General features: G+C 29.5%; 1 protein-coding gene across 3 annotated transcripts in view; it reads left to right on the top strand.

Annotated features, from left to right (window-relative positions):
• Positions 1–14,008, top strand: part of LOC143191803 (BMP-binding endothelial regulator protein) — a 374,404-nt gene that overhangs the window by 44,958 nt on the left and 315,438 nt on the right. The gene's annotated exons all lie outside the window — the stretch shown is intronic.

Below are 14,008 nucleotides of genomic sequence, written 5' to 3'. Positions count from 1 at the left end.
GAACTGTCTTTATTATTATATAGTGCAGCTTATGTGAAGTAAATAAAATTATTAAAATGACTTGAATTATTAAAATGACTTCCAAATGATTTCTCCAACTTTAGATTACATTAAGGCTACAATTGTTATTAAGGTAAATTCAGTATTATAAGTACTAGTGAACATTTTGTTATTTTATTTATATGTTTCTTTATTTTGGTGAGCAAGGACAGTGACCAACATCAGGCGTCAAAAATGCATATAGAGTTGTCAGATTATTATCTTTGTATGCTATTCAAATATAAAAAATGTGATCATACAATTTAATATAAGCTGGTGCTCACGTGTTGAAATATTGTTTTCTTTTACAGGTTATATTCATTCTCCAACAAGTGTCTGTTTGTCAGATAGTATATTTGTAAATCTAGTAGTTCTGTTGTTTTTACATAGACTAACCGCTCTATTTTCTAATGTGCATTTTGTATTTTAAATAAAAATAGTTAAAATATATTATTTTATATTTTATATCTCAAATCCACTATAACAATATTTTGTATTATTTTACATTATTAGATTCATTTTAAATACATTCGATATAGTATTTTGTAACTTTTATTTTAATTAAAGTAAAACATGAATTTTGCCCAGCTTTTCATAATTAACGGATAGATAGAATAAAATAGAATAGCCTTTAGAATAAAATATAATAGTAATTAAATTAACTAAATTAAAGTAATAATCCCAATACTATTATGTGTGTACAGGAAATCACTTAGTGAAGCGGTCTTCTACGTATATGTACTATATAGACGATTATCTATATTGAAATATAAAATAAATTAATAAAAAACCACTACAAAGACGGGTTTACTTTATTTGGATGCCTCATTATTGTAGCTAAAATAATGAATATTAAGAAATACAAAAACTTAGGGCAGTGGTAAAGGCGACTGGACGGTCCTCCCACTGTTGCGATAGTGTCGGGTTCGAATCCTGCTGGGGCATGGTCGTATATTAATATTTATGATCGTATAACATTTGTGATTGTCTTTAGAAAAAAGTGCAAAATCCGACAAGAAAAAATATTCCAGTCACGCCAGTAACAATTTGTGTGCAACTTAATGCTGTTTATGTAAAACATATAAAATTCTGTCGATTGAATATTGATAATTTTAAAAAATCAATTTAATCTGAGAAACTATACAAAATTATTCTCAAAAAAAAAATCACTCCATAAAAATACCATCTAAAACAAGTACGTTTCTTTTCAAAAGTATAATATGTCGATATAATGTTAATAAACTCTAATTGATGAGTTCAATTACTTCATTTTAAATCAAAGAAAACACGACCCGAACTTTTCCTGTAAACAAGCGAAAACGAGACGTAAAAATTTAATTTACGAACGTATGAGAGAACAGAGGAATTTTATGGTCCGAGCTGTCGAGATACGATCTCTACCTGAGAAAACAATTAAATGCACACATTAGTAGCGACATCGATTGGTGATTAATATCGGAAAGTAATCTCATTAGGTGACGTTTATTGGCAAGGGATCCGTCGTTAAAATTAGAAATAGTTTTTGATGTGGAATTCCGCGTTATTTTTATTTACATTATTTATTGGGTTTGAGAATTTCATTAACAGCGTTCACGTAGGACATTGTCACGTTTGTGCGAATCAAACACAAATTAAAAGTATATTTTATGAGAAACAAACAATTCTGTTTAATTACACAAGTATACAGAATAGAAAGTGAAGGATTAAGACTAAAAAAGCGAAATTATAGATATTTGAATGGAGTGGGTGATGTCTGAGGGAATCATTGGAGTCTGTGGTAAAAGGACAACTTCACTTTGCCTTCACTTCAAACATGCCGTTCAAAACTGTAGCTTTAAGAACATTCCCCATGATTCCTTTTTTTTCAACAATCGCGTGACATTGTATTACTTTTGTCCATGTAAATGTTGAAGTAAAGTTATTGGTGAATCAATCTTCAATACTTACAGCCCAATGTACTTACCATTTAGCTAAATGTGCATTGTGAGTAGCCTAAATCGTTTACTATATAATCCAGTATGATTAATATATACTTTAGAATAATTTAACTTAATTAAGGTTTCGGATGTGATATTCTCCATGTCATGTGTATAGTAATTGCACAAATTAATATTTATTTCCCACTGAACAAATTGTTGTATCACTAAAGAAAAAATTTAGTATTTTAACTTCTTTGTGCCAATAACGAGTCCTCAGTATCCTCTTTCATGCCTAGATATGATGTCAATATGTGGTATATGGTTCTTCTTGATGATCGGATAATATTATATATTTTTACTTCAATTTCAACATCTGTGATGTGATCATTTGGTTAGCCTAGTTTTAACGCTGCTTGATACCAGATATAATAATTTTGTTGTATTTGAACTGTTAACAATCATTAGCACATATAACTTGGTTTTGATATTAGTTGAACCCAGTCCTATAAAGTAAAAGTTGATTATTACAGAAATATAATTAAAATTTTCCATGTTTACAGATTTGCATAAAGTGTTTGTTATTGATCCTCGCCAGACAAATATATGATAAACAACTATGTGCCTTGATGATCGCTGTTTAATAAATAGGTCAGCTACATAACAGAAAGTTGCAATGACTTTTTTTTTTAAATTCAAACTCATCTTACAGAAATTCCATTCGTAAAACGGTGCATACACTATATATATTTATATATATATATATACATATATATATATGTATATATATATATATATATATATATATATATATATATATATATATATATATATATATATATATATATATATATATATATATACTAGCGACCCGCCCCGGCTTCGCACGGGTGCAATGCTGATACTAAATTAAATACAGTACAGAAAAAATATGAACGTTGTATATAAAAACATAGCGGCCCGCTCCGACTTTGCACGGGCATAAAATACATATGCCTATGTCACTCAATGAAAACATGATTAAAATCGATCCAGTATTTTTATTTCATTCATTACTGCCCTTGGCCTGCACGCATTAAATTTGGAGTAAGACAATTCCTCTTCCCCTATACTTACTATGAAGATTTCCTGCTATCTTTGGAATATCTAAATTCATACAATTTTTATTACATTACACATTTTTAAACGCAAATTTTAAATTTGTAATATCTCCGAAAATATTTGTTTAATTTACATGCTGTAAGGAACCATATTGATCTATTTTAATTGCACACTGTATTTAAGGTACTTAATTCGATAAGGATTAATGCCGTATTGCTTAAAATAGCTTCGTAAATAAGCCATTTTCTCACGTAAAAAGTAAACAATAAAAATGGTTAATGTGGGTTATCCCTAAAAGATAAACATATACCATCGCGGACTTTTTTGTAGACCTTTTTATGGTGTACAATACTGTAGTACATTAATTTGATCTAACTCGTAGGGTTAGGCAGCGTTTTTGCTAATTGCTAAATAAGCCTAAAAAATAGGTTAATTTACGACATCACGTTAGAAACCTCTAAAATTAGCAATGTTGCCTTAGTATATTATGCATGTATTATACATGCAAACCTTCCTCTTGAATCACTCTATCTATTGAAAAAAACCGCATCAAAATCCGTTGCGTAGTTTTAAAGATTTAAGCGGACATAGGGATATAGGGACAGAAAAGGCGACTTTGTTTTATACTATGTAGTGATATATATATATATATATATATATATATATATATATATATATATATATATATATATATATATATATATATGCATATAATCTATGATCTCGTTGATCTATGATCTATATATAGTGCATAGATCATAGCATTAGTGACATTTTACTATTTGCCATATAATACATATAATGCCAGCTTGTTCCCCGTTTTTGCTCCCTTCAGATTTTATTTTCTAGATTGAACGAGGCTGGGATACAATAAAGTAAAATTAATTCGTCTTTTATTATCTTTAGGCTTAGAAATATATATTACACCCAGAAAAATGACAGGCGTTATCTCCTATAAATCTTTTGAAATAATCTATAGTATGGATTATAGTATGGATTTTTTAAAAAATTTAAATGAAATTGTGAATGATAAAATTAGAAATGCACTTTGAATGGGAGAAGCTGTACAAATGAGGAGCTGTCTTAAAATATATTTAACAATTCAGAAAAGTAACAGCTGGTTCTGTGTTTATAATTCAAAATGTATTTAAGCTTTTTAATGCCATTGTTTCAACATTTCTCTCATAAATAGGAATATATTCATTCTTTATACCGAAGTAATAAAAATGATAGTTTTCTGTTATAGTTATAGTTTTACTATTTTATTGCCGGACCATTATTTTGCATGCATAAATATCCAATAAATTCAAAACATATGTACAGACGATTGGGACATATGTATTCACGGCATTCAGTAGTAATAATATTGCTCGTTGTTATCCCGGATTAAGGACTATATTTGAAAAATCACAGAGACCCAGATGTATTGTATATTATTTAAATGTAAAGTTTATTGTTTTTGATTATTCAACATAACGATGGTAACAAACACAATTTAAATAAGCGAATAATTTAAATAACTAATCATGTTATGATGTTATGATAACAATGGGTATAAATATATGTAGTTATTTTCGAATACCATGTTTTCTGCTTGTTGATATTAATAGCTAATAAATATACGTGTCGATTAAATTCCAGATAAAGGCGACCTATGAGTTATTAAAATTCTAAACATTAAAGAGACAATGCACGTATTCATGATCACTTATATAATTAATAGAATTCTCCTTAGGAATTGTTAAGATATCCATATTAAGACGGTTTTTTTGTAAGTGTTGTTATTCTGTTGATATCAGACTTGGTAAAACAAATGTTGAGTTTGTTATCGTTACTATATTTCGAATGTTTTTGCTTTATTGTGCTATGTTATTTTTCTTGCTATTTTTAGATAAACTTAAAAGTAGCGTTGGGAACTATCGACTGAAAAATGTCGAAACAGTCGATAGTTAAAGAAATAGCGACTGAAAATAGTAATTACTATTTTCAGTCAAATGCACGGTGGACTGTTTTTTTTCCATTCGTGAGGTCAGACGAAGATGTACGAATTCTTGTCTGTATAAAATGTGAGATAGGAAAGGACGGAGATAAATGCTTGGACGAGTTAAAGTGTCTTTATATTCTCCAATGGTAATATAAGCGAGACAGAGATGTATATATATTCATTCACGTGATAACTTACTTATTCACGTAAATATTAATTTCTATTATCATGTAATAAATAATATAATTTTAAAGAAAGTAGGATTACTTTTATACTGAATGTTCTGTGGATGTGTAAAAAGGAATGGAATAATATCACCACAAATGTTTTATCCTGTTTTAATATATTAATTGCTATTTTTAAATAACATAGCATAATAAATATAAATAGTACAATACAACTTAAATGAAACCTAAAAACTAAAGATTTTCAATAACCATAACTACTAAATAAAATGTAAACATATCTAATCTGTGATGAACCTAAAACTACCAGACCTTTTTTAAATAAAAGTTTTATTTATTTTTGAACGGAAATATTTTTAAATTACTGTAAATATTGTCATGTTCAACTTTTCTCCCGTGAGGCGATTTCTTTGATCGTTAATTATTTGCCACGATTTTGAAAAAACATGTTCCCAGGGGACAGATGTTGCGGGTATAGAGGAATATTTTACGTGTAACTGACATAATTCAGGTAGTTTCATTTTATGGGTTTTTCAAAAATCCAATGGGTTTTCTAAACGCCCAATAAATAGAATTTCCCAATACTGCTAAATCTGTAAAGTTGCTGCAGTACTTGGAGTAATTACTTCTTTCATTCTAGCCATTTTTTATTAAAATATCTCCAGATGTCAATACATTCTTGGTCAGTAGTTCTTGAATTTCGAGTTGTGGAACTATATTTGTATTTTTTGAAGTTAGAATGGAAGATACATCTTTTATACGATAACTTTTTGTATTATTTGCAGTACCAAATCCAGTTTTTTAAATCTAGGATCTAGAAATGCAGATTTCCCGCATAACGTATTCATTTCTAAAATTGCCAGTCTTTATTGATGACATCTAATAGACAATTTTCAACAATAAAAAGAACAAACCTCGTATAAATCTAACAAACAACGTAAGTTAACGACATAAAGACTTCCAAACTACATCCTGCATCCTATCTGTTGCAGTTTATAATCATTATCTATATTAGAGGCATTGATAAATAATTATCGACGAAGTGCCTGTTGCTTCAACACTTAAATTAATTAAAATTCCTTTGTCTGCATTATGTGGAGGTAGATAAAGAGAGAATCAAGAATAAAATCGCTACTGGTTTTATTATTATGTAAAGTTAGTTTCACACTAGAAAAATAATGACGTCGCCATTAACAAATTTTGATTAATTTGTAATAAATAAAACCAAAAGATTTATGGTTATTTCCTAATTAGATATTTTAATTTAAATGCAACATAATTAAGCCACAAAGAACTCATAAATTAGGAGCCCGAATATATTTTTGGGCAGCTTATTATACGTGTGGGTTAACGAACTATCCAGAGTTTTGTCGCAGCTTTTTTCCTTTTCTTGATTCGCATGTCAAAGCATTATATTTCCCCTGTTTGTTGTGTCTGAGAAACGCTATACAGTCACTCTAATCGTAAGAATAAAAATGAAATAGTATTGGAGTATACGATATACGAGGGTTATATAATTAGTATTTGGCATTTGTAAGGAAAAACAATTTTGTGATATAATATTTTGCTTTTTCGTTACAAGTAATTACATTCAGGCAAAGATAATGTATTGTGTGTTTTTTATCTTTGTTATTCTTTTATATCATAGCTCTTGTTGTTCAAGTGCTCGTTATAAGCTATTTCTTAATATAATTATTGATTGCTAAAGTCTATTCAAAGTTACTTTGTGCATACGTCATCTAAATTTGTGACGGTAAAACGTCGCAGTGTTGCCGCATCAACTCTGAGCTTTCGTTGAGTTTGGCTTTGACATACAACAAAATTATAATCTAAATAAAATAATTGAACAAAAATGTTATCAAATATAATTTATTTTTTAATATTATAGTACATCTAAAATTACAGTTAATTATGCAGCCACAATAGTTTATAGTTTATTTATTTCAATTATTTCGTCACTGCTCTTTTAATTTCCTTCTTTGTTGTAAAAAAATATATTTTAGTTTATTGAAATGATTTTATCAAATAAACCACACAGCGAGCAGCACTACAAAAACACAAACTAGCAGCACTACATCTGACCTAGGTCAGACATTTATCATACAGACCTTGTATTACGAGAAAAATATTGATTCTTTAATTACAATTACTTTGACCGACACAAAATTTTGTTTTAAATTGTGAAACAATATTTCCGTTAGACTTTATTAAAATATTTTTTAGGGTAGAACATGTTAGACAGAACATTTTTTATGGCTGTAGTTCATAACATGAAAGTTAGGATATTAGTAATATAGAAAGTTAAATAAAGGACAATCTTTATAACCTTCTTTAATGTTCTATTTTTCAGATTGTTTTCGATGATATTTATCCCTGCCTGTTTGTCTGTTTCTATCCAAAACATGGATTTGGTCGGAGAAATCTCTGAGGAATTAATTGAACAGATATGTCCAAACCTTTGTCATCTGCATCTCTGGTTTTGTTCCTCAACAGTGTACTTATTGTCGCATCTTAAGGGAATGGCTTCAATTTTAATACAATCTGGATGGGAACATGAAGAATATGTGTTAAGTATGGAATTTGAAAGATCTTGAACTTACTGATGTAACAGTGACTAAGTGTCGGAGTCATATTTTGCCCAGATTGACAGAATAATTGTTCCAAAAACGCGGATTTTATTCTTCATTGTAATACCTCCGCGCTTCCACATACGTTTGCAGCTTAGCCGACTTAACTTACTACTCCAGCGGTCTAGGCCAGTACTTTTCAACGTACTTACAGTACTTGCTCCAACTGGGTTTGCTTGAGATTTAAGATAGCAGGCAATCAGTCAATTTTCAATATTTTAGTTTTTTCTTCATTAATTTTCAAGCCAATAGCGAATCTAGCGATTTCTGTTATGAAAAATGATAGAGCTTTAACATCTGTATCAGCGAATATAACACTATCCTTAGCAAATATTAGATCAATAAAGGAGATTGTATCATCATATGATCCCCATGTCTGAAAAGCTGAGGAGGGCCGACATCTCCTTGACGAACATTGTTAAAAGTATATATTCGAAATGTATATTTCAAAATATATTTCCTAAACTTTTTGGTACTACTGATATTTTTAAATTAACTATTTGTTGAATTATTAGTACATAACTGTTGTTAGATAAGAAATATATTGTTATTTCTAAATACACAACATTTCTTTAACAAAAAAGAAATGCTAAAACTGGCCCTAATCATTTGTGAAAGGTTATGATTTAATTTCAACACCAATTATTTTCGTAAATTATCAAAAATATTGTTTGTAAAACCAACAAAGAAACTGACGTCCTGAAATTTAATTTTCGATTCTACTAAACTTCGGTAAGCATTTAACGATATATTTATCTAATACTTGATGAAAAAGAATCTAGAAAAAAAACAAGGCTCAAGAAAATTTATGTGTTATTTACATGTCAATAAATGATTTCTAATGTGAATTATAGAATGGGCTATTATCTCTATAATTGAATGTTTTTTTAACCTTTGAAATCGAAGACATTAACAAATTGTATTTACGGATTTTTATTGCTGTTCACTCTTTTGAATGAGCGTAGGTCAAAGGCGACAGGGCGATATCGCAAAAATGAACTGTTGCGAGATATGCCATTCACAAAAAAAACAATTTGAAACTTCAACTATATAAACAACTTGCATACTAATTTATAATAGCGTTAATCAAATTGGAATTGATTTTTGTAACGGTTTGTCATCCGTTGAACAACAAACCTATTTTGATTCTAGTTGTTTTGACTTACCCCAAGGCATGGAAAAGTTTAATTGATAATATGTTTTTAACGATGTTAAGTCATAATAGTTTCTATTAAAACATTCCAGAGGTTATAAACGAATGACCAGCTAATTTGAATAATTCGTTTTTAAATATCTGTCTCAAACCAATTAATTACATATTGATTATCGATATATCGATATTTTCAATCCTACGAGGGTTGTCTTTTATATTTCGGGACTTTCACCACAGGGTGTTTATTATTTGGCACTGTATTTTCTTTGAAGGTCAATTATCTAAAACATTAAATCAATTCAAATTCGTATCAATTTTCGAATTAGTCTTACTATGAGTTTAGAGGAAGGAAGAAAGGAGATAGTTAATAAATAAAACTTAAAATATATAAACAGTTTTTATAGTCAATCTGGAAGTTTGAAAGAAAACAAGGCGGCGAATGACCAAAAATATTCGTCTGAAGAAACAACTAGTCCTCAAGAAAAGTAAAACTAGAACATTTTCATCACATTTTGTACTCTTGTTGGATTTGGTTTATCTAGGAAATATACGATTGATTAATTACATATTATGATGTTATAGACGCGTTTAAAAGCCTATTGTTCCAGTTTTTTGATGATTTCCTTTTTACTTTTTAAATATTGATTGAATTATATTAATCAAATAATTCTTCACGAGATCTCCAAAACTACTATCCATATTTTTAGTAAATACATATGACTGATAAGTTATTAATTTCAAAGTCTTAGATATATTTAGGCACAATTTTTGATGAAAAGAAGGACTTGCAATGATGTATTTGCCTAATTTATGTTATTTCGGTTATTACACATTTAAAGGAAGTGATATTAAGGTATATTATTAAAATATGTATTATTATTACGATATTAAGGACAAAAAAACCGATAATTTCAATTTTATCAAGGTGCCAATCTTTCTAGGGGTTGTTTATGTAGACACTTATCACAACCAACACTTAGATTATGTTGTTTATTAGTTATTTACATTAATATTTCGCATTCTCATAAATAGATGTTAGTGATTAAAACATACACAAGTACCTAATAATAAGCGTTGGGAACTATCGACTGAAAACAATTGATAGTTGCAAACAGTCGAAACAGTGGATAGACAAAAAACTAGTGACTGAAAATAGTAATTACTATTGGGTCCGGTTCGACTGTTTTTTTCAATTCGTGATATCAGACGAAGATGTACGAACCCTCTCATGTAAATATTCCTTCGCGTCCTAACTTTGAAAAAGAAAAGGAAAAATATTTACTGAATACTATTATCATGCAATTAATAATTTCATTTTAAACGAAGTAGAATTACTTTTATATTTGAATGTTCTGTGGATCTGTAAAATGGAATTGAATTTTTCTATGGAATGGAATAATCCCCCACAAATGTTTTATCGTATTTCAATATGTTAATTGCTATTTTTAAATAATATACTATAATAAATATGGGTAATACAATAAAATTTAAACAAAACCTAAAACTATATATGTACAATAACCATAAATATTAAATAAAAATTAAACATATAACCTAATCATGGAAAAAAACTAATTCATGTGATAATTTAAAATGATTGCACAATAACTACGAGAGCTTTTTAAATTAAAGTAAATGCTTTATTTATTATTGGACTTATCGTTCCAAAATGCTGCTATATTAATGTCCAGTAAATTATTATTTATAAGAAGACTACCAAAAAAATCATAAAACTATGTATATTACATATGAATAGATGTAAACATAAATTAGGTACATTTTTGTCAAGGTTGAGGCTAGAACGACAGAGCCAGAAAGTTAAAAACCAGTCGAATGAAACTAGTAGAACCAAAAACAGTAACTAAAAGTACACGACTGAAACAGTAAATAGTAAATAGTAACAAAATAAGTCGAACCGAAAATAACGATTGAAAACAGTCGACTGAAACAGTCACTACTAAAAAGTAATAAAATCAGTCGAACCAAAAATAGCGACGGAGACAGTCGATATTCGTTTTCAATCGATAGTTCCCAACGCTACTAATAATACTTAATGTGATATTTAAAAAATAATTATTTGACTAAATAATTATTGTTTTTTTATTGACCAATCTACTCAAGGCAGTTAATTCTGAAAATCCTTTATAATCTTAGTATTACTGAATGTATGATGATTGAACTCAATAGTCAGTCAGTGTCCCAAACACAAAAAATAAGCGAAATATAATGCTGTGACAAAACACTTGGTGGTTCGTTAACCCCCACGTACAACAAGCTACCCAAAATGTATTTTAAGCTTTTAATTTATGGACTCTTTGTGGCTTAATTATCTCTTGTTGAAACCAATAATTTCCTTCGAAAATGTGAATTTTTGTGTTAAAAAACTTACGTCGAGCTAAATACAAACAACAATGTGTTTTTATTAAAGCAAATCACAGGTTATTAACAAAGTAATCAGATGGAAAATGATTAATGTACAACGAATTGTTACCAATAATTAAATTGTCTTTATTACTGAGAGACCATTTAAAATAAACAGCGCCCATATATTTTTCTGATGTGAAACTTACTTTACGTAATTACAAAACCAGTAGCAGTTTTTTTTCTTGTCTCGCTCTCTCTCTCTATCTATCTCGAGATAAAGCGGACAAAACAATTTTAATTAATTTATCCACTTGTTATCGGATAATAAAATTTCAATTTTTCAATGTCAGAAAAATCCTTCGGCTTGGAACACTCTTTGTTTTCGTTTTTGTTTGCTCCACTATACAATAGCCGGCTAATTGTCCGAGATTATATCTTGCGTATAATGTAAGCGTATAAACTCTCTAGCGTTTATCAAGTAAAGTGTTGAAGCAATAGTCATTACTTTGATAATTATTTATTTATACCTATAATATCGGTAATGATTATAAGCTGCAGCGGATAGGACGCAAGGCGAACTTTGGAAGTGTTTATAACGTTAACATGTGCTTTTATTTATTAGTTTTCTACGAGGTAGGTTGGTAAAATGGGTTAGTAGGAAGTGTTAATAAAAAGTGTTAATTTAAGAGATGTTTTAAATTTGTGCTTGATTACGACCATAATTTGAATGAAAATTTATTAAATACAAGCGGTGGGGATGCTATTAGTAACAGAATATATCATAGGGGATTTGATGCTTTCAAAAATGATATTATACTGTTGGTCAGCTTTAAGACCAGAATTTCGAATATTAAATTAAACAATGACATCATAGAAGATAGCTTATGAACTCGTTGCCCATTATATATCTTTCATGATCTTTTTTTGCGTTTAAAGAAAGGCTTGCTAAAATATTGAAAAGAAAAGAGAGGAGAGCATTTAAGATAATATAATAGTTATATTTTATGTTTATGTTAACGAAACATGCCTGCTCAACATTGTATGTTTCTTTTATCAGTAGCTTACTAGTTAAACAATTGAATTGATGATATGGAATATAATATAATCTATGAATAAAGTAAATTATAATTTATATTTAGGAGCACATATCGAAAAAACCCGTTTTTTTTCAATTATATATATATATTTGTATTGAAGTGTACTATTAAATGTCAAAAGGAGCACCGAAATCACATATATATGTCGTCTACAGCACATCGGTTATCTAATAACGAGACGATTGTTAATAGTATGGCAAATCCATCACATTAGAACAAGGATAAACAAAACAGCTGGCCTCTCGTTTAATCTAGCCGGCTGTGTTTATGGCGAGGATTCGAATTCGTTCAAGGTTTACGACTCGGGAAATATCCTGAAATTGTGCCGGCATGGATTGCACTAATTCTGGGTCTCAGTTGGCGCTCTCCGACGAACTCGTGTTTATCGTTATCACAGATGGTAGCCACTTTTTCCGAAGCGCGATATAATAAAGGAGAGAAAGGCGTAACATCGTGTCTGGAGTCGTACAATTTGCTTGATTGATGCCGAACCTTGTTATAGGCGACGAGGGATTTATCCTCGAATTTTTCTAGTTTCATTTGATTTGTGTTGATTCAATTTTTTTTACGAAATTGGCATCAAAGCAATTCGTTTCATTTCATTTGTTTTCCCAACATCCTTGTTCGTAATATTTATAAGTATTGGACTATTTTTTATTAGTGTTCCTTTTGTTGTTTTATTACCTGATGGCAGATTGTTTCATTTTAAATTTGATTTAGATGGAGGCTGATAAGTTTCGAACATACAAGAACTGCGAAATGTAAATTCAAATGTATACTTTGATAAAAAAAATTAAGATGTTATAACCATAAATGTTACAAATAGGGTTATACCTTCTTTAGTTAAAAGATTTATCCAGTCTGGTGTTCCATAAGGTCCTCCACTCACCCATGGACTATTGAATATACTGGTCACAATACACTTCTCTGTGGTGCTCCTGCTTGTATTTTCCTCAAGTCAGAAGCGGCATCTCGTTATTTGAGTCTGAAGTATCTATCAGTTATGATCCTAAAAGTTTTGAATATTGGTCAGGGTTTGGGCTTTTAAATCTTATGCTTGATACTAACGTTGGAAATTATGGACTGAAAACAGTCGATACTAATAGTAATTACTCTTTTGAGTCGCTAGTTTTTTGACTACCGACTGTTTTACGACTATCGACTGTTTTCAGTCTCAGTAATTACTATTTTGAGTCAAATGCACGGTTCGACTGTTTTGTTCAATTCGTAATGTCAGACGAAGATGTACGGACCCTTTCCTGTATAAATTGTGAGAGAGGAAAGGACGAAGATAATTGCTTGGACCAGTTAATTTTATATGTGCTTATATTATCCAACGGTAGTATAAGCGAGACGTAGATGTATGATACATGGCTGATGTATGAGTTGAAACAGTAAAATACTAAGAACCAAACGGCTCAAATTTTGGTAACTGCAAATTAATCAGTCAATTTGCAATCACAGATCTGAAGAAGGTGGGCTAGCATCCAGAAATCTTCACCGATTCCGTTCAATTTTTTTCCAAATTTCGTGTATTCATGC

This window comes from Rhynchophorus ferrugineus, unplaced genomic scaffold (genome assembly GCF_030347505.1).
Source record: "Rhynchophorus ferrugineus isolate W39M unplaced genomic scaffold, kcgeb_rfMv2 rfM2, whole genome shotgun sequence".
NCBI lineage: Eukaryota > Metazoa > Arthropoda > Insecta > Coleoptera > Curculionidae > Rhynchophorus > Rhynchophorus ferrugineus.
This window is presented reverse-complemented; position numbering and strand designations above follow the sequence as displayed.